The following is a 26,585-nucleotide window of genomic DNA, read 5'->3' as shown; positions in this document are numbered from 1 at the left end:
GCTTTACTAAGCGTCCCGTTCCTTGGTGGAATGCAGCATGCACAAACGCTGTGAAAGCGAAACGGGCAGCTTTCTCTCGTCTCCGGCGACATCGTGGGGATCCGCAGTGCCTGGAAGCTTTTCGACGCTGCCGAGCTCGGGCCCGCCGCGTTTTGAAAGAGGCACAAAGAGCTTCTTAGAAAGCTTATGTGTCTTCCATTAATGCCCACACCCCTCTTACGGATGTCTTTAGCAAAGTCCGCCGAATTGTTGGGAAGTATTCTTCTCCCCCACCAGTTTTGTTATCTGCTGGGCGAACGGTGGAAGACCCTAGGACTGTCGCCGACCTCTTCGCAGAGCACTTTGCCAGTGTTTCCCGGAGGCATCCGGGAGGCGGTGGCATAGTGGATAAGGTGGTGAGCCGGGCAGACGTCCATGGAATCTCTCGGCAGCCTTAAACCACTTTGCCATTTGTCGAGTGGTTTAAAGTTACCTTATCACCATAATACCTTTTCTGGTGGATCACTCAAGATGAGCTTTCTGATATGGGCCCTAATATGGGTACCACTATTTTGCCTGCGCCACTGGGCGGAAGCTGAACTTTTCAATACACTCTTCTGTGCCTACAGGCGCTATCCCATGGCATCCTGCAGCCCCGGGCGCACGTCACCGCCAGAGAATGGAATCTCTCGGCATAATTTTTTTTTCCGCTGGAGGAGAGTCTTATAATGTCCCTTTCTCTGTTTGCGGACTGCTTTGTCTCAGTGTCATGACTCTTCTCCTTGTCCAGACGACATTCCTTATGCCTTTTGACGTCACATGTCTGACCGTGCTTTTAACTTTTTATTAAATCTTTATAATATGATTTGGCATACCGGTGACTTTCCATCTTCTTGGGCTGTCGCAGTTGTTCTCCCATATCCGAAGCCTGGGAAAGATAATCTCCAGGCTACGAACTACCGTCCTATATCTTTGACATCCTGCATTTGTAAAGTGTTAGAAAAGATAGTAAATGTAAGACTCATGTGGTACTTGGAGAAGGGGAAGTACTTGTCATCGGTACAGTACGGCTTCCGAAAGATGAGGTCTACTACTGATGCTCTTTTATCCCTAGAGTCTTCCATTTGTGAGGCCTTCGCTAATCACCACCATCAAGTAACAGTGTTTTTTGACCTGGAGAAGGCCTACGACACGGCTTGGTGTCATGGCATTTTACAGTCTTTGTTTAATTTTGGCCTTCGTGGCCACCTTCCTCTTTTTATCCAGCAGTTTTTATCCAGACGTTTTTTTACGGGTTCGAGTGGGAGTGTTCTCTCTGAGGCTACTGCTCTAAATGATGCGTTCCACAGGGAAGTATTCTTAGTGTTACATTATTCGCAGTCGCCATAAATGGTGTTATTGATACTCTCCCAGATGGCATTCACAGCTCCTTATATGTTGATGATTTATGTATTTCTTTTGCTGCTGCTAGGATGTCACTGATTGAGCGCAAGCTCCAACTGGCGATCAATAGGGTGTCCAGTTGGGCCAACATGAACGGTTTTCGATTTTCCACCTCGAAGACCGTGTCTATGCATTTTTGTCGTAGTCGTGGCGTTCATCCAGATCATGAATAGACGCATCTCATGTGTGGAGGCCACTCGATATCTTGGCCTTTTATTTGACAACCGTCTCACCTGGGTTCCCCATTTCCGTTCTCTTAAAGCGTCTTGTCGGCAGGCATTATCCCTTCTACGGGTTTTAAGTCACACCTCTTGGGGTGCGGACAGGGACACGTTGCTGCTGCTTCACCGCACACTCATACTTCCCAAGCTAGAATACGGCTGTGAGATCTACTCATCCGCAACGGATGCACGACTACGCACGCTTGACTCAGTGCATCATGCTGGGGTCCGCTTGGCTACAGGTGCATTTCGGACATCTCCAATACCTAGCCTTCTAGTGGATGCAGGTTTTTGGCCGCTCGACCTCCGGCGCCAGTCTTCGATGCTCCGATGTTGGTTTCGCACCCACCGTCTTCCTGATTCTGTCCCTTGTCTGTCAATATTGCGGGACTCGCGTTCGCAGGCGTATGTCACTCGACCGAGTCTACCTAAACCTTTTGGCCTTCGAGTGGCAAACCTCATGATTGATTTGTCCATCGACCCCACTCCTGTCTACTCTTTCCGGCTCCCACGAGTTGGTTATTGGCAGCTTTCGGTTGTTTTATTATGCCCTCCTGCAATGGATGGCAAGAAGGATTTTCCACCAGCTCTGTCCCACTCACGGTTTTTAGAACACTTTTTAACTCATTCTGATGATATTCCCGTTTTTACTGATGGTTCCAAATCCGACGCAGGCGTCGGGTTTAGTGTGGTTTTTCCCTCTTTTTATCGGTGTGGCAGCCTTCCTTCAGTGGCGTCCGTTTTTACAGCGGAGCTGTCTGCCATAGTCCTAGCTTTACAGATAATTTTTACTCTCCCGATTTCGTCTTTTACAATTTTTAGTGACTCTCGCAGTGCTCTTACTGCTCTCTCTTCTTTTACTTCCCTTCACCCATTGGTTTTATCAGCCCTGGAGTGGCTCTATCTACTTACCAGAAGAGGATATCGTGTTGGGTTCTGTTGGGTCCCTGCTCATGTTGGTGTTCCTGGGAATGAGCAGGCAGACTGCCTTGCCAAAGAGGCTTCAAGTCGTGCTCCATCCCCTGCTTCTGTTCCGTTTAGAGATGTTTTCCAGGGTAACTTGGCAAAGGAGGTGGCAAACGGGAGTTGCCACCTCGAAAATGGGAGAGATCACCAGTTCCGTTTTCCACAACTGGACATACACGCACATCCGCGATCGCCGCACACAGGTTTTATTAACGCGGCTACGTATTGGCCACACTTACCTTACACAAAGATACCTCTTGAAAGGTATCTGATGACTGTCTGGTGCCGCTCACCGTGCGGCACCTGCTAATTTAGTGCCCTAGTTTGATAGACTTAAGACACCGCTACCTCTACCGGTGTCGCGATAGAGATAGCGGTGTCCTTGGCTCAACATGTCTGGCTCCAGGCCATGATGTTTTAGCGTACTTGGGAGAGGCTGGCCTCCTCCCCAATTTGTGAATTTCATTTTTTTTTTTTCTTACATTTTAATGTTTTATTTCGTTTTGTGTTTTCAGTTACCTTTAATTTCATTGTATTTTGTTAGTCTTTTATAAAGTATATGGTTTTATTATTTATTTATTCTATAATTATTTTTAACTATAGAATGATGTATTCGTTTTTTTTTGGGGGGGGGAGGAGAGGCTGGCCTTCTCCCTTATTTGTGAATTTTAGAATTTTATTTATGTATTTTAATGTTTTATATAGTTTCATTGTTTTTTTTTTTTTTTTTTTTTACATTTTTTTAGCTATTTTTAAGTATATTGTTTTTAACTGCTTTTAGTTATTTTATAAATTTTCTTTTAAACCTTTTTGTCAGCGGCGCCATATGACCTTCGCTGTTGCGGGGCCTAAATGAAAATCCTCCTCCTCCTCCAGGGAAAATCAGCATAATACCTCCTCAGGTCCCCCCAACTGGCAGAGGCAAAACGCCAGAGGCACCTTCGCTTTGGGGGATCCTGCGGAGGATTGGAAAAATAGGACAAGATACAGAAATGAGATTGTGATCGGGAGACCGCAACGGAGATGAAAAGGTGACAGCATAAGCAGAAGGGTTAGAGGTGAGGAAGAGATCAAGAATAGTGGGCGTGTCTCCAAGACGGTCAGGAATACGAGAAGGATGTTGCACCAGTTGCTCTAGGTCATGGAGGATCCTTCAGAACTGCAAGGTTTTTCGGAGTGCCGAATTCTTTGCAACTTATCGCAGGCTTGTTGTTGCTACGCTCAAGCTGCATGTCAAGTCCAGAAAGCCACCAAGATGTGACCACACTGTGTTTCATCTTGAGAAAATGAAAGACTTGACATGTGCCCACGAGTATGCAGTGACAGACTCCAATCGGTTTGGAGTGCTCGACACCATCGAGGATCCGGTAGAACTATGGGATACCTTCAAAGGTGACACTCTTGAGGCTGCCAAGGAATGCGCTGGGGAGCGCCCAAGGTCACGGAGTGGCTTCGCCTCAGTAGAGACGCTGGACAGTATTGAGGAGAGTCCCGCTGACTTGCTGGGATCCTCTGACAGTCAGTCAGAGGAGAGGAGTTGATAAGACGAAAAGCTTTGGCTTTCAACCTATCTAATAAAATTGTGTAAGTGGAACCCATCAGTACATGCGAAGAGTACTCCACACATAAACGAAAAAAGCCCTTGTATAAAATTAGCGTTGTGGGGATTAGAAAAACTGGAGGAGATGCCTCAGACTCTTAACTTCATAGAAGCTGTTTAGCAAGATACGAAATGTGAAGTTTCCAATTTATTATACGTAAGTAAAGGACAGACCGAGAATATTCTGTGCAGAAAGATAGTAGTGCCGAAGAACTATATAAAAAGGAAATACCATTGAACAATATAACTGGCTTTGCTTCTGATAATTATTCGACAATGACGGGTGTGAATAATTGATTTCAAGATCACCTGAGAAAGGATGTGCCGTCAGTTTATGCCATAGGGTGTATTCACCATTCCTTTTCATTGTGTGCCAGTTGTACCTGTAGCCATTTCTGGAGTCACTTTTAAGAGATGCCTGCTGTTACTTCCAAAGACGTAGTAAGCGCCAACAACAATTTGAAAGTTTAAAGATATTGTTTACAGTTCTAAAACATAAAACGCTAAAACTATCCCAAACTCGCTGCCTTTTAAGAGGTAAAGTCATAGCTCGTATACTAAAACATTGGGATGCACTTATTTATTTTTTTTCCAAGCAGAAAGTAAGACAAATAAGATTGACGGAGCTATTTAAATTTTCAACACCATAACAAATTCTGGCATAAATATATGCTGCTTCTCTTAAACTGGATCATTGACAATTTAAACAGAATGAACCTCAAGTTTCAATATGAGCAATTCAGGCTCAGCACCCTGTATTATTCAGTTACTGACGAGTACCGCAGCATCCTCGGAGCTTTTATTGAAAATGAAACTCTGAACCAATAGAAGCTTTCTGAAATTAATCCATAAAATAAGTCCTGCCATCTTAGCCTGGAAAATGTCAATTTTGGTGGAAGGTGTGAAATGCTTTTGAAAGAACAACTCGGGGAAAGAGGGAAGTTCTACCAAGATTGCCTGAAATTCATGATAGGACTGTGTGTACAGGTAAGAAAAACGTTCCTTATAGAGAAGGAAAATATCTTGCTTTGCTTAATATAATGGACCCAAAAGAAGCTCTATCCCCTGAAAGACATGAAATCCATTTGTAAGTTGCTTTTCATTTTTCCAATATCACTGAAGAGAAACTCGATGAACGGCAAGACCAATGTAGAGATCTGCTGTATTTCAGCACAAATCTTGGGCAACTTCGCAAGAAAGCCGTATCTTTTTGCCAATAATAAGGTAACATTAAGGACAGCAACAATCATACCAAATTTAACAAACTATCGAAATTTATGAGTGATTTAATGGCACTACCACGTTTTTCTGCGCCAGTTGAGTGTTCTCTCAACCAAACATTAAAACCAGCAAGTAAATAGACCTAGTAGTAGTACGGTAGCAAACAGGCTCTTAGCAAAACAATCCATAACAAGACAGGAAGTCCCTTGCTGTAAATGGGTGCCATCTAAGAAATTGATCTCAGAAGTAAAAACCGTGAAAGACCGGAAGCGTTACGAAGAGAAATGTAGAAAGACGGAGCAGGCAATTCAACTGTCAGCCTTAGGAGAGGATGACAGTGACTGAAGACACTGCTTTGCGAGTGTTTCTACATTAAGATAAGACATTATACGACTCATTTAATATCAGGGTACTAGTAAAGGTATATTTTGGACCCTTAAATTTAAGGCAATCTTGGATATTTTCGTTTTCCTCAGTGATAACACTGCAGCTGACCCGCTCCTCTCACTAAGCAGTTTCTCATTTCCTATACTATCATTGACGGTTCCTGTATAGACACTGCGGGACTGCAGTACCCCTTATTTCAACTCGAAATAATCTATAACATTCAATATAATGAGTCTTTAATTCTTTCTTTTTGTATATTATATAACCCGTAAGTTTTAATGTCAGTAGCTATCACCTAGCTTGTAAAAATAAATCCTTATATAGAACTGAGATTCTCAGTTTCAGCGACGCGGTGTTTGGCTGTTGTGGGTGACAATGTTCGCGAGATAGGAAGCATTACAGGGGAGAGAGCACTGGCGCTTCCCCTGTTCAGCAGTCACCAATTCCGGTATTCAAGAAGAAAACAATATTTTTTTTCTTCTTTTTATCCTGCATGTGTTGTGCTTAAATACTGCGCACGTACTATTCTTTAATATGATATGGAATTTATAATTCAAGGTTGTATCTCCTAAAAAGGTCCACATTCTTAGGAATGTAAGACGAAAACTGGGATCTTTCTGCTAAATGTTCTTTTTGTTTCCATATTTACCAGTTGACGAAATAATCATATATTTAGTAAAGATCAAGATTTCAAGGTTTTTAAAAGGAAATCTTTGGGCCTTCGTCTCTCACGTGCAAGCAAAATTTTCATACGAAAATAAAAAAGTTCATCACTAAATTATTTGATTTGATTGAATAAATGAAAAGAAAAAAGAAAAAAAAAGACGAGGTTGCACAGCTGTACCCGAGCGGACAAGACTTAGGAGGGTTCACAGGTGTCAATACGCGACTGAAATTGTAAGTCGCAAAACAAGACCAACCAGCCAATATTTCCAGTCGCTATGTGTGAACGTGTTCCGACTAGAAGGGCTCAGTCTCAGTCGCATATTCACAAGGGGCCGACGTGGTACAGTGGAACCATGCGTGATTTGCGGTCCGAGGGGTCTCCAAGCGCACGGGTTCGAATCCTGTCCACTGTCTGAGTGTAGGTTGGGCTTCCTCACTCGGGACAACGGTTTCCTAGCGGGTGGGCTTTGAGATAGGAGGTACCCCAAAAAGTATCCCCTTTAGCCCATAAATTCCCGTGAAAAGCCCACATGGTATAAATAAAAAATAAAAAAAAGTGAACCTGTCTTTAGAGTGGTAAATTTTCTTTTTATATATTAGTATTCCTTTTAACACAGCATTAAAACAATGGTTGAAAATTTTCTGACACATCACCCCACTAATCTTAACCATGAACCGGCACTGAAGGAGATGACCCCAGAGGCCGAAATGAGTCAATACAGGAAATGAGACAAAACAGGAACAGAAAATAGGTAAAATATCGAGGAAGAAACGATAACTGAAGTAGCTGTAATAAGAAAAGCAGAATATGAAAGAAAGAAATAGAATAGACAGATACCGTGAGACGAGCAAACTGGACGGAGCCAGTGGAACCATGCGTGCTTTAGGGTCCGAGGGTCTCCAAGCGCATGAGTTCGAATCTTGTCCACGGTCCGAGTGTAGCTTGGGGTTCATCACTCGGGGCAACGGTTTCCTAGCGGGTGGGCTTTGAGATAGGAGGTACCACAAAAAGGATCCGGTTTCCCTTTAGCCCATAAATTCCCGTGAAAAGCCCTATTGGTGTAAATAAAAGAAAATAGAAAACAAGAGGAAATAGTAAGAATGGCCAGTACAGATCACATTTAGATCACATTTAGATGAATCACGACCATGTACTGAGAACAACATCCAAACCCAGAAATTTTCTTAATTAAACATAAAGAAGCAGAAGACGCCAAGAGAAAAATACGAATAAGAGATATACAAGTAAAAAATATCAAGACAAATAAATAGAAGATATCGCAGGCCGAGGAAACAAGAAAATTAAGCAATGGACGGTAAGAGACAAAAGCGAATAAGAGATACATGAGTAAATTTAGTCAAATAGAAGATATCGCAAGTCTGGAGGAGATAGATAATTAAGTTCAGGGGGTGGTGTGAACTCTCCATTAAAGTTCCCTTTGTGTTTCACAACTCAAGGGGACAGTCACAGCCTGCCCTCTAAAGTCAACTATCTTACTTCTCACAAAACTACATGCACTTACCACACGCACACACACACACACACACACACACACACACACACACACACACACCCTTCACTTAAAATTCAAAATTTTAAAAATGGCGACCCCAAATGCAGCCTCGAAGTCCCCTTCTAGAGAAGGGACCAAAAATGTCTCCATCAGTTTTTCTCGCCCCTCCAACTGCTAACTCTGTACAAGGGCCTTATCCTTCCTTATATGTAGTACTCTTCGCATGTTTTGGGGTTCCACTCAAACAGCTTTATTAGATATGGTGGAATCAAAAGTTTTTCGTCTCATCAACTCCCCTCCTTTGTCTTCTGCCTTTTTCTCACCGCCGAAATGTTGCATCACTTTCTATCTTTTATCGTTATGTTCATGCTAACTGCTCCATTGATCTTGCTAACTGCATTCCTCCCGTCTTCCTACGGCCTCTCCACAAGGCTTTCTTCTTCCTCTCATCCTTACTCTGTCCAACCCTCTAATACAAGAGTTAACCAGTATTTTAAATACCTTTCACTGGTAAACTCTGGAACTCCCTGCCTGTCTCTGTATTTCTATCTTCTTACGAATTAACTTCCTTTAAGAGAGAGGTGTCGAGACATTTGTCCCTGAATTTTGACTAATTCTTTTGATTCTTTTATGTAAACTACAATTCCAGTGAGCCTTTTATTTTATCATTTTTTACTAATATTAATTTTTCTCCTTGGTAGCTCTCCCTCTTACATAAAAAAAAAAGTCGAGGAACATAATGAAGCCGAATAAGGCGGGAGACAAAGGCGAATTAGAGATATGCAAGCAGATTTTTATCACAATGGAGACAAAGATATCACTATACATTTCGTTGTCTAATTTCATGGTTCCAAGTTCTCTACTATGCCTTCTACTCCTATATAAAGTTCAGTAAGGGTTTCTCTAGGCTCACGAGTTACAGACGACAGCTCACTCATGAAGCAAGGAGCGATGTTCTCGGGATGAACCTCAAGGAACTTCCTTTTTCACTTCTTTCCAGTCATGCTAATACTTCGTGGCAGTGTGTCATGTGCGAGTACGCAATATCTGGAGTATATTGCTTCGCCAGTTCGATTTTGCCTTCGTTTGTCTAATTTGTTCGTGTTCTATTCTCAATATCTTTAATCCAGGCATAATCGCCAGTGGTGTATTTCAACTGTGGCGCAGGCTGACTTTTTTCCTCTTCTCAACAAAGATATGGTAAACCAATGACTTTTGCAAAATTATCCTTAACATTATCCGTTATGGGTTCTGCAATTTCTTCCGAGCTTATACATAGAGGATTTGCCTGAGCAAGGAGAGAGGAAGGATGCGTGGAGTACCACAACGTGGAGGTGTTTGTGGTGAACGCTGGACTAAATTAGAAAGTTATTAGTGTTAGGTGTTATCCCATTAATTGTCCAGTCTAAGAGGGTGCATTATATTGCAATTACAATAAGTATTATGAGGAAAGATGTAGCCTGAGGGACCTCACCATTCAGCGCTGAAAAAAAAAACTGCATAGGGTTCTATTATTAAAATAAATGTGACACGCCAAAAACAGGACACAGAAAGACCCAAAATCATAATAACTGGAGAGCTGTATCTGTTAATGGCTAGATAGCATTGAATTTAATACTTTAATTACTAACGTCAGAGCATCACTCCATCCTGTGCGGCTTTCAAACCCCTTTCTGGCTCTCCCACCAAGTCTGTCACAAATAATACTCCTGCAGGTGAAGTCTATCATGTCACTCAAGTTATCTAGAATAGTGTTATCCAAACTGGTGTCCGCGTACCCCTGTGGGTACGCAACACAGATCATATAGTCCAGGCTACAGGAAGGTGGACCTTGCATTTCGATATATATAATGTTTTTTTGTTGAACCTAGTCAATTCGTGGGTGCTGAATCCAAATCCGATGTATGCCAGACTGTAAATGTTGAGCATTTTTTTCTAGAGGTGAAAATTCAAAATGGCCGACGAGAAATTAAGTTTTTCGTCAATAACTCTAAAAATATTAGCTTAAGACCCTATATATGTATTGAACATGAATATAAATATGGGTACTGCGGATTTATTGGTGTCAAAATTATGGCTCTATCTTACGTAGTCTCTGTGATATGGACTTTTCATTATTTTATTTTCACGAATCAAAACCAACACAGTATCATGCAGGTAGCTCGGCATTGAGAGAGATAATTTTGTAATTCTAGTCACACAGAGTCAAGTTGTTTGGTACAAATTTGGGTAATAAATTCTGCGATATATATATATATATATATATATATATATATATATATATATATATATATATATATATATATATATATATATATATATATATATATATATATATATATATATATATATATATATATATATATATATATATATATATATATATATAGGGTGCATAGAAATACCAACATTGGAAGAGAAATTGTATGTAATGGCTCAAGGAAAGAAAGTATACATGGCTTAACCCAAGTAAACATTATTGACTGTACATGACGTGCAAGCAGAACATTGGTTTGCTTACATTCAAATAAAAATAATAATATCAAAAATACACTTATTATAATTGTTGAGAAAGTCACATGGATAATTTTTGGCACATTCAACAAAGAGAGAACGATGATTTAATGAAGTGTCAGTGATGGAAACTTTATAGAGAGTTTGTTCGCAGAAGTCCTACTCATCTTCGTCCTCCTCCTCTCCACTAAGCTCTTCCGGTGACACACTCTTCACAACGTTCTCACAATTTCCTTTTGCTTTGCATTTGCAGAATTCTGTGCATGCAAGACTGAACTTAGAGCAGTTGCACAGTGCTGATCTGCAGCCCGACTTGCAACCACAGCTGATGATATGTAGTACCTCGTTAGGTATCACAGCCTGACCATCAGGAAGATGTACAGGCTGAAGAAGAGAATATCTCTTCTCCCAGCCAAACTCAAGGGGGTCTAACTCAGGAGGCGAAAACATGCCAGCAGAATTCCACAGAACAGCCTGATAGTGGGCACGAGCACAGTGTAACTTGAATGCCGGCATAGTAGGAGGCAAACTGCTCAGTTTTGGAGGTGAATGTCTCTTTCCTGCTATCTGTCGTGTGAAGATATTACGAGTAGTTCTTATGGTATTGAGAGAATCACAGGACTGTTGTCTGTATAGATGGCACACATAAGGCAGACAGGAGTTGACAACTTCATCTAGGGGAGTTGATGGATTTCCAAGCTCAATGGGGTTAGCGAATGATTGCAGTTGCTTTAGAGCTGTTGTCTTGCCTATTCCTGAAAAGGAAGATACAGAGTCACATCCAGTTAACGCATGCATTGCCAAGAGATTGGGCATGACCTTTGCATCATCCAGAATCCGTAGTTTAGCCACAGATGAGGCATTACTCCTGAATAATAGGATGGATGCCACACCTGGTGATGAGAGCACAAGCAGGTGTGGGTGCAGGGCTTTCTTGACGTAGTTGACAAGTGAACGGCGATCCAACTGTTTGCCCCCTAACTCTTCATACAGTTTATGCAATTCTACACTGTTCCAAATATTTTCATGGTTTGAGTGAAGATACTCAATGAGCTGATCAAGGACTTTCTCCGGTTTTTCTGTCACAGATGATGGGGCATTACTGAAGAATTTTGACATGCAGTCTTTGTGATACCTTGCATCAGCCGCATGCAGGTCACTCACAGCTGAGTTTGCTCTTAATACCACCTCATTCCCCCATTTGTCACTTCTTTGTTTGGCATGTCTTAGCACAGTGTCTTTGAAAGAGACTTGTCCTTCTCTGTCTGCAGTTCTGCACAGGTATGTTTCCCTCCATCTGCTTGGATTTTTGGCAGGTTTGTATATTTCACATGCATCTCCACAGAACAGGCAGTGCTTCAAAACTGGAAGCTGGTTTCACTTCTACGCACCCGTTTTGTTTTTGGTTGAGTTTCTTTGGGTTCCTCCTGTTTCCTTTTTTTGAGGAATCGTTTGATATGGTCTGGGGAACAGTATGTGCTGATACAATTCTTGTGACAGAAGAATGAGCTTACATCAGTCAGTTTTTCTGCTAGGTGGTCTCCACGTTGCTGGCTTGCATTACGTACCGCTTGCACTCTTGATGATCTTGTGAGTTTAGGTTTGCTGGACTCGCATATCAAACAAATATTCTCCATGACTGATCTGAAAGAAAAGAACAAAACATACAACATGCAATACCCAACACCCGCCAAAATGTTCATGCATACATTTATCTCCAGGTGAATTGTAATTCATACAGATATCTATTCATACATACAGCAAAGCTCTATATCGTGTTCTATTGCACATAGAGCTATGAAATTGATACCAAAATGTCCGCAATATACAAATTTGTATTTGAGTTTAATACATACTTGGGTCGTATCTATAATATTTTCGGAGTTATACGCAAAAAAACATATTTGTGGGTATATTTTCGGCTATAAAAAAAATTTCTCAACATTTACAGTCTGGCATACATCGGATTTGGACTCAGCACCCTCGAATTGACTAGGATCAACCAAAAAACATTATATATATATATATATATATATATATATATATATATATATATATATATATATATATATATATATATATATATATCGAAATGCAAGGTTTTACTACAGAGCCTATGGGGCTGAAGCCTGGACTAATAAGAATATGTGAAAAGACGGGGAACACACACACACATATTTTATGAAGGCAAAAAGAGGGAAGGGGACAGATGGGAACCAAGAAAGGACACGCATTACACGTTGTACATGTACGAGAACTATACTGACTTCTTGAGAAGCCTCACTGCTGTTCAGTCTTGTTTTGGGCGTCAGTCTGTGAGTATTTTTTAAAATAACAATGAGCAGTTCCCGCAGTCAACACTGCTCCCATACATGTACAATACTCGTCCTTTCTGGATACCGTCACTCCCCTCCCCCTCTCTTTGCCTGCATAGAACCATGGAAAGTTTGTGATGTGTGTGTATGTGTTCCTCGTCAAGCAGTTTTCCATTATATCTTTTTTTTTTTTTTATTTAAGTGTAATGATTTCAAATTTATTGACCAGCACTCCTATTATGCAATTTAAGAATTATGTCATTTGCATAATCCTAAATATTTTTTTCCATGGTGGGCTGAGGCTAGGGGGCGGGGATACGTAATAGTAGTTAATAAAGGGTACAATGAGAGAAAATGTTTGGACAGCACTTATCTAGAACAACATTTCTGGTCTGATAAATTTGAGTAGACGGTCATCTTTGTCAAGATGATCTCATCGTTGAGCCACCTCCGAATGTCTTAAATCTAACGACGAACTCTTAGCTGTGTTTTGTTATACTTTCGAAACATTTTTTTTTTTTTATATAGCTGTTGGTTACTCAGTGGCTGCTGTGTGTGTGTGTGTGTGTGTTGAAGACAAGCTTAGTCATCAGAAGGATAGAGAGCCAAGTGGAAGCCTTGCAGTTGAAAAAAAAAAAAAAAAAAATATATATATATATATATATATATATATATATATATATATATATATATATATATATATATATATATATGAAATAAGTAACAGACTATGGTTGAGATGATTGATTAGGGATGAAGATAATTTTTTTTTTCCAAGACTTATAGAGTTGCTCTTCAAAGAAACTGTGTAGGTTTTTTTTTTTTAAGTATGTAAATCTTTATTAAGATTAATGAATAAGGACAAAGACTTGGACAGCCACCCTTAATAGCAAGGTGTAATAATATTGAATTATTGAAACTCCTTAGGTCCTTCCGTCTTTCTTAAGATTATTACATTAACAATGTCACGACTTTTCCTGCTCCCCAATACAGTGTGGAAGGTGAAAGACACACAGGCAGTAGTTGGGTTTATGTGTCTGTCTCACGCTTACAATTATCCAGAAACCAATCTTCCTCATTTATATCTCTACCATACGCCGAAATAACCTTGAAACCTGTAACCATCCGCACGTTCTCTGACATCCTCTGTCAACAACGATCTCTCAGAATAATATTAGTGGAACCTTTAGGCAAGTCCACATCTTCACCAAGAACACAACGCACACATCCTTCACCAGACCTGAATTAGCTGAGCTTATGATTTTTTAATGTTGCGTTAACACACACACACACACACACACACACACACACACACACACACACACACACACACACACCAAAGTTGCCATATCTCGTGGGTGTTCCTGTTCTTACCACAATGATTACCCCGCTCTGACCTCTCTCGCTTCACCCAGTAAGCGCCGTAAGAAGCGCTTGTGGCAAGGTGACTGATACCATTGCGTCGAACTCACACCACAGTTCATTGGGTTGCAGTCAAACCTGTAGAATTAACATATCAGCTACATTACAATCCACTCTTCACTTTGTCGACGTGGCACATGCGTTACAGTTCATACTTTCCCTAAACCTACACCGTCACATGACATAAGAAAAACACCCAATACACATTAGCATGACATTAGAGGACATTAATACGTGAACTAAATATAATACGTTGATATACAAAGATATATACGCATAGCGGGAACACTCGGCGCTATGACAACTCTGTAGGTCACTCCTTGCACTAGTTTCCCCAACCGTGTTATCTCCAATCATTGACGCACAACACCAACAGCGTCGTCTTCAGCAAGGTAACGCACCACACGAACGTAAAGAGTCGTGAGTGAACGTCATTTCATTAGCTGTGTTCCCGAAGGAATAAGGTGGCAGCAGAGTGCCTTTTACTGAGGGTCACCGACACCCAGCAGAAACTTACGGAACGAGCTATGCCAATGGAGAGTAATGATGTTACTGATAACGGGGAGGAGAGGCGTCAGCGTGACCTTTTTTTTTTTTTATGCGCTTAATTTAATCCCCTCACCCCTCCCTCAAATATATAAGTTTTGTGTTTGATTTTATAAATTATAAGAGTGTTTATTCTCACTTAGGGCTGGACGTAGCCATATATAAGTATAGACTTGAACCCATATCTGAATAACACAACAGAGCCAATTTTATAATAGTATGTAACAAGTTACATAAGTAAACGAGCAACATAACATGGAACGAAAACGAGACCCTTCGGTCTCCTTCGAGAGAGGGGGGGCCAGGGATTGGCAAGCGGTTCGCCCTAGAGTAGCTGGCAGGATAGACTGTAAAATGGAGGCAGATAACATTAGGCATGGCCCTCCATGTCTCGATGGCTCCGGAGGGCCACAACGGACCCCTCCATCGCCCGGACCACTAGGAGGCTAAGCTCAGCCTTGGTTAGGCGCATCGACTTCAGAGCCATATAAGAAAGGGTAGCCATAATGCCGCGCCAATTGATGGTGAGCGTGGTAAACACCGGGGAATGCCCTGTTCTTTCCCTTACCCAGGCCTGAATGTCCCCGACGTCGTAATAGGACCGCTTCAGGTCGTGGCTTCGAGCCAGGAAGTCACCGGCAGAATTGTCGGCGACCACCTGGACATCGAGCACTGTCGACCCTTGGCGGTCCCAAATTACTAGGTCAGAGACTCTGACGCCCGCCTGGGTTCTTATGTGAGGCTCTCTGGCTATCTGCCAGTTGTTTTGGAAGAGTTGTTGTTGGAGAAAGTCGAGGACCCGGTCATGCCTCCGGGTCCTCTCATGAGCCAATTTAGGGCATGATTGCAAGATATGCCCGAGGGATTCTGGGCGACCACAGCCCAGATCACACTCTACTGACGCGGCTGGTCTTCCCCTGGAAGCTCTTAGTTTGGTGTTTACCACGCCAAGGCAGGTTTTCAGGGCATTAATGTACGTGGAACCTCTCATGAGAAGGGTTCCGTCCCCCACCCAGTCATGAGTGGGCGGGGAACGGTCCGTCCCTGAGAGGCCTCGACCATCAGCAGATGTGTACAGTGCATCTCGCATGGTGTTAAAGTGATCATTCATAAGCTCTTTGGCAGATGGGCTAGGGGGATTGCCTAGCAGTGTTCCTGCAATCCTAGCCACCCTTGCGTCGGAACTATTTGAGAGCCTCTCCAGGCACCCTCTCTTTTGGGCCGGCATGCAAGGCCACATTTGGGGTGTCCCTGGGCAGATGGAGAGCCTTCCGAACAAATTTCTTCACTTCATTATCGAATCTTCTCAAAGTGCTTTTAGTGGACTTACCCAAAATGCGTGCATACAGGTGTTTGGGCATGATTACATTGCACAAAGCCCACAGTTTTTGCTGTGGCTTGAGAGGTGCTTTCTGGAGGGCTCCCAAGTCCCTGACAAGTGCGGCTAGGGCCCACCCTGGCTCGGCGCGGCCCATGGCTGGACCCACTTCTAGACCAAGGTATCGATATGTCTCATCAGGCCTTAAGGCCCTCAACTCCTCACCTCCGGCGCGAAAGATGGAAGGGTCGACCAGCCACCTCTTCCTCTTCCCATCTCCAATGATGTTCATTGTGGTACATTTGCTATGGCCCACTTCCAGCCCCACCCTCCCGGCCTCGATGACCAGCGCATCAATCGAGGCCTGAAGGCCCCGAGGGGTGAAAGCTGTGAGTGCCACATCATCTGCATAGGCGATATAATTCACGGGGGTACCGGCCAAACACGCCCCTACGTCTGCCGGCAAAGAGGATAGTGCCCAGTCCAAGGTGATGTTGAACAAGTAGGGCGACAGAGGGTCGCCCTGGAGCACTCCTCTGGTGATGTTAACAGTATCCCCCATGATATCAGTGCTTGCTTTGCCATATAGTTTGGTAATTAATTCAGTAAGTGCAGGTGGAAAACCCCACCTCTTGGTTGCGGCTACCAGAGATGGGTGACTCACTGAGTCGAAGGCTTTCTTAAAGTCCACGAAGGCTACAGACAAATGTTTATTGTGGGCTGTGGCATTCTTAATAATCTCTTGGACAAGGAGGACACCCTCCTCTGGCGCGAAGCCTTTCTGTTGAACAGGCTAGGGCGCCGCTGCCATCAATCCTGAGGAGGATTGATGTTATCGTGATAGGGCGAAAGTTACTAGGCTCCTCAGCTTCAGGTTTCTTAAGGATCAAGGTGGTTCTTCCCTTGGCCCAACTCCAAGGGACCTCCTTGAGGAGTATGAGGGCGTTAAACGCCCAACCTAACTTTCTAATGTCAAGGGCACGTATGCCCTCAAGCCCCCTGCCATCCGGTCCTGGGGCTGTAGCTGCTTTAGTGGATCTTATGGCAGCTTTAATCTCGTCATCTGTTATATGACCGGCGACATCAAGGGTGGGCCTTATACAGCTGGTGTACGTGTCTCATTCCCTGATGGTCTTTGAAAGTGGCCAACCCAGAAGGCCTTCAGATTGGGTGGGGTGTTAGGGGGGCCGTCAGGGATACCCGAAAGTATTTCCCGAACGGCCCGGCCTCTCTCTTTGCGCCACATAGTTTGAATGCGTCTGTATTGGCCTCCTGACCGCCTTCTTATGCTGACTCACTGGGCCGCCCCTTCCCGGAGGTCTATAGACATAAGCACTGGGTGGGCACCATAGGTCAAGTTGGTGCTCCACTTCGCCAATGCAGGCAGGGACATGGAGTCCGAGGGTAACTGATAACTGCTACATGCAGGCATGGACTTCCTCCTCGGACTTAAGATGACGAGGAGGTGGCTGGGGCCCGCGGAGGCAGTACTCCCAGATGTTGAAGGAATGAAAGGAGAGCCAACAATAAGTGTTACATTGGGCGCTGGTGGGGCTCTCAGATCTTATGGAAGGCACTGGCAAGGGGGGACTCCGAGGAGCCGGCATAGACGCAGCTCTGCGAGGAGAAGAGGTAGTTTGGCGGACCAAGGCTTTATATGTATCCCCTTTTCTGGCCCCCTTAATGCTCTCTATCGAGCGGTGAGGGAGGACTTCAGCCTGAATCCTTACATTGATGTTCTTAGCCCAGGGATCACTCGCCTCGAAAGCAGCCATCATGACCAACTCCTCGGGATTCCACCTTACCTTCTTGACATCGGTGCGGAGCGCCGCCACCTCGGTGTCGTGGAAGACGAGAGGATGCTGTGACCTCTCGTGAACCCTTCTCCCTGAAAGTTAGAGAAGGTCTGGAGACATGTTGGACATATGGAGCTTCTGTCTGCATTATTAGCTGCCATAGTGGAGGCTAAATATTGGCGACCACAAGAAACCGCTTGGCAAAATATAGGCAGCAAAGCCCAGAGGACAAGCTCAGTAAGAAAGTGTTAGCCGGAGGTTAATTTCTGTTCCGGTTACAGAAGTTAAACCCCGTTGCCCGGCAGGAGGCCACGAGGGTCCCGCTGGTCCCGCAGGTCACACTGGTGTAAACACTTACTCTCTCCCTCTCTCCCTCTCTACACTCTCTCCTCTCTCTCTCTCTCTCTCTCTCTCTCTCTCTCTCTCTCTCTCTCTCTCTCTCTTCATGATCTATGGGGCTTAATAAACCCATTGATAAGGAAAAAAAGGTGCGTCAGGTCAAGCTGGTGTAAACACTTACTTTTTCTCTCTTCCCCTAGCCGCTGTTAACAGCCGTCAACGGCGGCTACACTCCCGCCTTTGATTGGTCGGAACAACACAAACAACCACAGGGATATTAAGAAGGGGGTGCAGAAAGGGAAGGTAGAGATGGGCCAAAATCACCTTCCAGTAGGCAGAGTTTGACGACAGGACGGACACGGATCTTCCTGACCAGGCCATCACGGACCCTGCCGCCACTGGTTCCGTGGTAGGTGGGGTTCAGTCAGGAGAACTAGGTCGTCCCTAGCAAAGGTTGAGGATTGGAGCAATCTGGCGGTGACGCATCCTAAGGGTGTGCAAGTATTCAGCACACCAACGTCTCCAGAAACCATCGGCCATGGCCTGCGCATGGGTCCAACAAAAAAGGTAATACCCGGTGGAAGGTCCCCGCGAGGAAGATGGAGCCCAGCCCCAACCCGCAGAAGGTGATCTAGGGTAAGAGCCTCAAGTTCTGAGGCATCACCCGGGGCAGCAGTCATTGGCTGACAGTTGAGTGTAGCCTCAACTTCACAGAACAACGTGCGAAGTCTATCGTCATCAACTTTCTGCGAGCCGATAATGGAGGACAAGATCTTCCTAATAGAACGGATTTGTCGTTCCCATGCGCCACCCATGTGAGAGCCCGTGGGTGGCTGGAAGACCCACTGTATATCACTTCTATGCAGAGTGTCATGGATCCTGGCGTGGGCATACCAGTCGCGAGCGGCGGCGTGGAGGTCCCGCTCAGCTCTCTGAAAGTTGGATCCATTATCGGAGAAAAGCTCAGGTGACTCGACGAGCTATGAACCGCACGAGGGCGCTAAGGAAGGCGTCAGCGTCAAGGGAATTCAGCACCTCTATATGTGCTGCTCTGGAGCTGAGGCAGGTGAAGATGCAACCGAATCGCTTCTCTGGACGTCTCATGCATGTGACAGTTAATGTGCCAAAACAGTCCACCCCAGTGTAAGTGAAGGGTGGCCTGTTGGCAGAGATCCTCTCCAAAGGGAGTTCGCCCTGTCGTTGTGTGAGCAGCTTGCTGTTCACACGTAGACAAATAAAACAGTTTCGCAGGATGCGGTCAATTAATGGGCGGCCCGCCACTACCCAGTAATGTCTACGCAAGCTCACCAGGATGTGCTCTCTGCCTGATTGTCTGGCCAGGAAAACGTGTACGTCTCGCACTATGAGGGACGTCACTGGGTGTTCCTTGGGAAGAACTATTGAGCCTACTTGGCGGGGATTTCCATACTCGTCAAGTTGACTACCCCTACTCGGAGCAACCCTTGATCATTGAGATGCGGTTCCAGTCGGTAAAGGTTATTCTTCTTAGTGAGCTGGCCACTCGTAAGGGTTTCGACAGTGTCCCGGAAGTGGAATCCTGGGACAACCCTTCATCACCCAAGTTGTAAATCGGAGGAGCCAGGCCACCGACTTCTGTAAGACATACCATGAAGAAAATCGTAACAGCAATTTGTCGATCACTGTCGGTTCTTGTGTTGTAGTAGTGAGGGCAGTAAACTCTTTCTTTACTTCGGGATCACTCTCTAGGTTGGCTGCAGTGATCGGAACGGACGGCCATGAAATCTCAGACGACCTTTAGAACTTATGTCCCTCTATCCACCGTCCACTCTCTAGGTCCAGGAGCTCTCAAGCAGACAGTCCCCTGGTGGCGTCATCCGCTGGGTTGTCTCCTGAAGTCACGTGGCGCCATTGTTGGGGAGAAGACAGTCTGTGGATGAGTCCTAAACGGTTTGCAACGAAGGTACGGAATCGTTTCGAGGGGCTTGCGATGTAATGCAGCAGCACGGTCGTGCTGGCTGTCCAAAAGGTGGAGCTCATAATCAACAAAGATAATTCCCAGCGTAATTTTGCATCAGCGCCCGCTGCCAAGACCACCGCGCACAACTCCAGCTGGGGTATGGACATTGCTTTGATGGGAGCCAGTCTCGTGCAAGCCATAAGGAAACTGCAATGTATGAATCCAGTATTGTCCTGTAGCTTTATATAGGTCACGACGGCATAGGCTTTTGTCGATGCATTGCAGAAGGGGTGAAGCTGCGCTTTTACCAAACGCCTGAAGTGGCCCTTTCGTTCTTGTGACTTTTTTGGCATATCCCTTATATATCATGTCTTCCATTTCCTTCACATATCGTCTCTTGAGGTCTTCGTCTTGGCTCAGCCTAGCCTTCAAACCAGACAGGCGACGGAAGGCCATTAAACGTTGTTTAGTAAAGAAGGCTGATCGTCTCTGAAGGGTATAGGGAATTGGTGATGGGCCAAGACCTTTGTTCCTTGTCTTTTCCACAGGTCTATCACTCGTTGATCCTCTACTGACCTTCCTTTCTTGTCTGGATCGTCCTGGTCATTTATTCACTTCCCAAAACTGTCTCACTGTTTCTTCTGAGAGTGGGGCCGTGCTTCTGTTATTTGTTGTATCTGCTACAAAAGCATTGAAGCTCATCGATCTTCTTTCTTGTGGTCCCAATGGACCGTTTATCGCCCATCCCAACTTCGTTCTGATTGCAAATGGTTCTCCGTTTCGTCCACAGCGGACTTCAAGAGGAGTCAGAAGAAGAGGGGCATCTTGCCTGATCAGTAATTCCACTGACAGGTGTTCTGCACGTCTATTTAAAGGAGCCAGGTCTTTTAAATGGATCCACAGAGGAGCCATGTTGAAATTCGCCTTGGCCTCTGACAAGCTACTAGGAAATTAATCAACAACAATAACTCTTGATAGCCTTACAGGAGCCATCTTCTTAGAGAACAATCCTGTGACCCTGAGTTCTACGGACGTCGACTCACGTGAAACCTCCTTCAAAAAAGTCGAGATAACCGTCCTCTTTCCTTTCTTCTAACCCCAATGTTCTCACAATTCTTCTTGAACAGAACTAGCGGGTGCTTTCAGAATCTAGTAAGGCACACGTTTCGACTCTCGCATTTGTACGATCGTCTCCAGTCGTCAGAATGATTAGCACAATAGGTAGAGCTGTCTTTGTTTTGTCTTCCGTCAGGTGAGTATGAGAGCCCTCTTCGGCTAGTCATTTATTACCATCTACGTCTCTTGCCCTCCCGGCCGCTTCATTCTGTCTCAGACTCTCACTTTGTCTCTGGGATCCTCCATCCACGTGGAGCCACCTGGAGTGTCACTCTCTGCAGTTCTTTATATCACAAAGGCATGCTCTGCAATCCTTCACTAGATGGTTGTCTTGCCGACACAGGAAGCACCTTCCCTGTGCTCTCACGACCTTCTTGCAGTGGTCTACCGGCATTGATCGAAATAAGGTGCACATGGGAAGAGCATGACTTTCGCCGCATAGACGACACTTAACACTCTCGGCGCCTTCTCTTCCGTACTTGATGTAATGTCTGGTCTGGTTTGTTAGGCACGTTTCACGACCTCGCGGTCCAGTCAGCCATTTGGTATCACGCTTCATACTGGAAGTGCTCGGTTCACCCACTCGTGCATCTTTGTAGGACTCTGGTCCCCGTACAGCCCTCGAAATGTAGTGTTGCGTCTCGCATTCAATACGATGTAATTTACCACTCTCTTGGTCTCCCTCTTCACAAACTGCTGAACGTCCTTGATTCGCTGAGTGCAGTTGGCTCTCTCCCCTGTCCAGTACAGATGAGTTAGCTTGTGTATGGCAGATGAGTTCAGGAAGAACTCTTGGAAGTGCATTTTGAAGGCCCACTAGTTTTCGATGCTGCCCGCTCGGAGTTTTGGAGTCTTGCTTGCATCATACGCACCGTCTCAACCAAGGCTATACTGCTTCCATTGTTGCAATTATCTCCCGCTTCCTGTCGCATGAACTTTCTCTGTGAAGACCCCGTGTACTCTTCGTTCATCTCCTGGTGTTTTTCCTCAGTCGAGGTGGGGCCCAAGTATCCCCTTCATCGGTGTTGTGGTGTTTCTCTGGACTATCATGGCGGTTCCTGACAGGCAAGCCCTGACATGCACACCGTCTCTCAGCTCGCATACCTGCCTCACTTGGGAGCGCGGGCCTTCCCCCACCTGTCTCTTTGTGTTCTCTTTGGTCATCACAGTTCGGTCTGACGAGCTCGCGTGCCCAACGTGAGTTTGTACCGAATTCGTCAGTTAAAGCCCTCTTTACCAATCTCTGTTTAAATCCTCATCACTCGAGGCCTGTGAGTTCCAGTTACTTGAATCCTCAACACCTTGAGGCCGGGGGTTAGTGAAATTTTTCCGGTCAATTTAATCCCCAACCTTTGGGATCCGTGAGTTGAATTTTGTGTTCCAGGTAATTGAATCCCTATCACTTTTAGGCCCAGAGTTATTTGAATCCTCATCCTTTGAGGCCCGAGAGTTCTTATTATTTTAATCCTCATCACCTTGAGGCCCAGAGTCATTTGAATCCTTGCCCTTTGATGCCTGTGAATTGATTTTTGCTTCCATATTATTTGAAACCTCATTATGTTGAGGCCTCATCACGTGAGGCCAGTGAGTTGATAGCCCTTTTGTCATACAAATCCTCACCACTTTGAGGCCCGGTATTATTTGAATCCTCATCACCCGAGGCCCAAGCCCATGAATCGGTTCGCCGTTCCCATGCTCCCCAAGTGCCCGCACCATTCTCCATGCTTTGCGCCAATGAGAGAGTAAACCTTTCTTCGGTATTCCTTCCCTTTCAGGAACGCAGAATTTATCACTAAACGAAAAGATAGGCCCTAAACCGTGGATTTTCTTCACGACAATACACCTTCCACGGTCGAATGTTAAGCGCTGATACCGTAAACTTTTTCACGACATTGTACGCCAGTCAAGGTCGAACTCCTAGTGGGCACTTCCGTAGATTTTACTCACAGCTTCTCCTCATCTGCTAGTCCACCTACTGCTCCTCCCGTGGCTGCCATCGCCGTCCAGATGATGCAGTCCTTAGGATGTCCTCGTCACGTCAGCGTCCAAATCCCTTTACGTTTGACTGTAAGCGCCGTAACACGCCGCGTCACTCATCAGAAACTTAAGGAACCAGCTATGCCTATGGAGAGTAATGATGTTACTGATTACGGGATGGCGTCAGCGTGACTTTTTTTTTTTTTTTTGCGCAAACCCATTAACCCAAACCCACCCTCAAACATTTTTATAAAGATTTTGAATAAATTATGATAGTGTTTATTCCCCGAAGGGCTGGACTTGGCCATGCGTATATTACGCAGTGACCCCTGACTGCATTTATTGAAATATATACTAAACAATAATAGGGTCAATTTGACAAGCATATATATATATATATATATATATATATATATATATATATATATATATATATATATATATATATATATATATGAAGGCATATACATAGAAAAATAATATACATATAACGAAAACGAGACCTTAGTCCCGGTCCGAGGGGGGGATGGGCATTAGGAGCGATTCGCCCGTGATGTCTGGTGGGCTAAACCATAAGCATCACCAAGAGGGCCGAGCTACCCAGAGCCCCCCATGTCCCGGTGGGCCCAGAGGGTCGCAACGGAACCCTCCATCGCCCGGACTGTGAGCAGGTGGAGCTCAGCCTTAGTAAGCCGAAGGCTCTTCAGAGCCATATAAGAGAGGGTCGCCATGAGTCCACGCCAATTGATGGTTAAGGTGGTAAACACAAGGGTGTGCCCCGTCCTTTCTCTTGTCCAGGCCCTAGTGTCCCCGGCATCGTAGTAGGACCGCTTGAGGCCGTGGGCCCGATGGAGAAAATCGCCGGTAGAGTTGTCGGCGACAATTTGCACATCTAGCACCACAGCCTCGTTGCGGTCCCAAACTACAAGGTCGGGGACACAGACCCCAGCCCTGGTTCTTATGGACTGTTCTTTTAATACCTCCCAGACCCTCTCTTTAAGTTGTTGTTCTAGGAGCGAGAGGACACGGTCATGCCTCCGTGTTCTCTCAGGGGCAAGTTTTGAGCAGGTCTGAAGGATGTGGCTTAAAGACTCAATTTGGCCACACCCAAAGTCACACAGGACGGGCGCACTGGGTCTTCCCCTAGAGGCCTCGTGTTTACCACGCCAAGGCGGGTTTTCAGAGCATGAATATAGGAGGAGCCCCTCATTAGGCGTGACCCATCATCCACCCACTCATGGGTAGGTGGAGACAAGTCATAGCCAGAGAGACCCCTACCATCAGCCGAGGCATACAGTGCTCTTTTGTTGGAATTAACGGCTTTAGTTTTTAACTCCTTAGCAGTTGGGCTTGGGGGCAGGAGCAAATGCTCTGCTATCCTGGCGACCCTAGTATCCGAGCCCTTAGCGAGACGCTCCAGAGCATCCCTTTTCAAGGCCGGCTACCTTCTTTGTAAACTGGGGCACCCCCAACCCCCCTTGGCCAACTGTAGTGTAGAAGACAGCATTGGGGGTGTCCCGTGGCAGGTGGAGAGCCTTTTTGAGGAATGTGCGTGTTTCCAGATCCATCCTCTTAAGGGTGCCTTTGGTGTTTTGGCAAAGCATTCTAGGGTATAGGTGTTTAGGCATAACAACTTGTTTAAGCGCCCAGAGTTTTTGTTGGGGCTTAAGGGGAGCTTTCTGGAGTGATCCCAGGTCTCAGACTAAGGCTGCCAGGGTCCGCCCTGGCTCGGCGCGACTCCTGGTCGGACCCACCTCAAGACCGAGATATTTATATACTTCGCCGGGCTTCAGCGCTCTCAGCCCGCTGTCACCGGCTCGAAAGATGGAGGGGTCGACCAACCACCTCTTCCTCTTTCCGTCACCAAGGATGGTGAAAGTAACACATTTTTGGTGGCCCAATTCCAGCCCCACCCTCCCGGCCTCAACGACCAGCGCGTCAATTGAGGCCTAAAGACCCAGGGGAGTGGAAGCTGTCAACACCACATCATCCGCATAGGCAATATAACTTAGGGGATTGCCAGCTAGACGCGCCCCTACGTCTGCTGGCAATGAGGAGCGTGCCCAATCCAAAGTGATGTTAAAAAGGTAGGGAGACAAAGGGTCTCCCTGGAGCACTCCCCTGGTGATGTTAACCTCATCTCCCAAGATATCAGTGCTTGCCTTAAGATAGAGATTGGCTATGAGCTCTGTGAGCACAGGTGGAAAACCCCACCTCTTGGTCGCGGCTACCAAGGATGGATGACTCACAGAGTCGAAGGCTTTCTAAAAATCTATAAAAGCAACAGAAAGGTTCTTATAATGGGCCTTGGCGTCCTGAATTAACTTGTGGACGAGGAGGATTTTGGCCGCTACACCCTCCTCGGGCGCGAAGCCTTTCTGCTGTGCAGGCAAGGGCGACGCTGCCATGAGACGGGCTGCAAGGAACTTATTAAACAGCTTGAGTAGGATAGATGTAATCGTGAGAGGGCGAAACTCACTAGGTTTCTTGGCCTCAGGCTTTTTGGGGATCAGAGTGGTACGTCCCTTGGCCCAACTCCAAGGGACTTCTTTTAGGAGTAAGAGGGCATTGAATGCCCATCTTAACTTCCTTAGCTCGAGTGTACGTATACACTCAAGTCCTCTGCCATCCGGTCCGGGGACAGTGGCGACTTTGGTGGATCTTATAGCTCGGTGTCTCAGGTGGGCCGTCAGGGATACCCTTAAGTATTTCCCTGACAGTCCGGCCTCTTTCCGCGGGTCACGCTGGTCTCGCAGGTCACACTGGTGTAAACACTCTCTACACTCTCTCTCTCTCTCTCTCTCTCTCTCTCTCTCTCTCTCTCTCTCTCTCTCTCTCTCTCTCTCTCTCTCTCTCTCTCTCTCTCTCTCTCTCTCTCTCTCTCTCTCTCTCTCTCTCTCTCTCTCTCTCTCTCTCCTTCACGAGGTATGGGGCTTAATGAAAAAAAAAGGAAAAAATGGGGCGTCAGCGTGACCCCTCTCTCACAGGTCAAGCTGGTGTAAACACTAACTCTCTCTCTCTTCCCCTAGCCGCCGTTAACAGCCGTCAACGGCGGCTACACACCCCGTCTCAAACCTTTTTCGTCTATTTTTTTTTTTTTTAACAATGTGGGCTTTTCTGTGGGAACTTTATGGGCTAAAGGAGGTACTTTTTAGGTAACTCCTATCTAAGTACACCTGCTCAGGAACCGTTGTCTCATGTATGGAAGCCCTTCCTGCACTCGGACTGTGGTTAGGATTCGAACCCGTGCCCTTGGGGGACCTCTCTGAAACCAAAGCGCGTGTTGTTCCATTGACCCTCTCCTTC

General features: G+C 45.4%; 1 protein-coding gene across 1 annotated transcript in view; it reads left to right on the top strand.

The window, feature by feature from the left end:
* Positions 1-26,585, top strand: part of LOC123515646 — a 74,324-nt gene that overhangs the window by 26,910 nt on the left and 20,829 nt on the right. The gene's annotated exons all lie outside the window — the stretch shown is intronic.

This window comes from Portunus trituberculatus, chromosome 39 (genome assembly GCF_017591435.1).
Source record: "Portunus trituberculatus isolate SZX2019 chromosome 39, ASM1759143v1, whole genome shotgun sequence".
Lineage (NCBI taxonomy): Eukaryota > Metazoa > Arthropoda > Malacostraca > Decapoda > Portunidae > Portunus > Portunus trituberculatus.
Note: the sequence above shows the minus strand (reverse complement) of the source record. Positions and strands in the feature narration are given on the sequence as shown.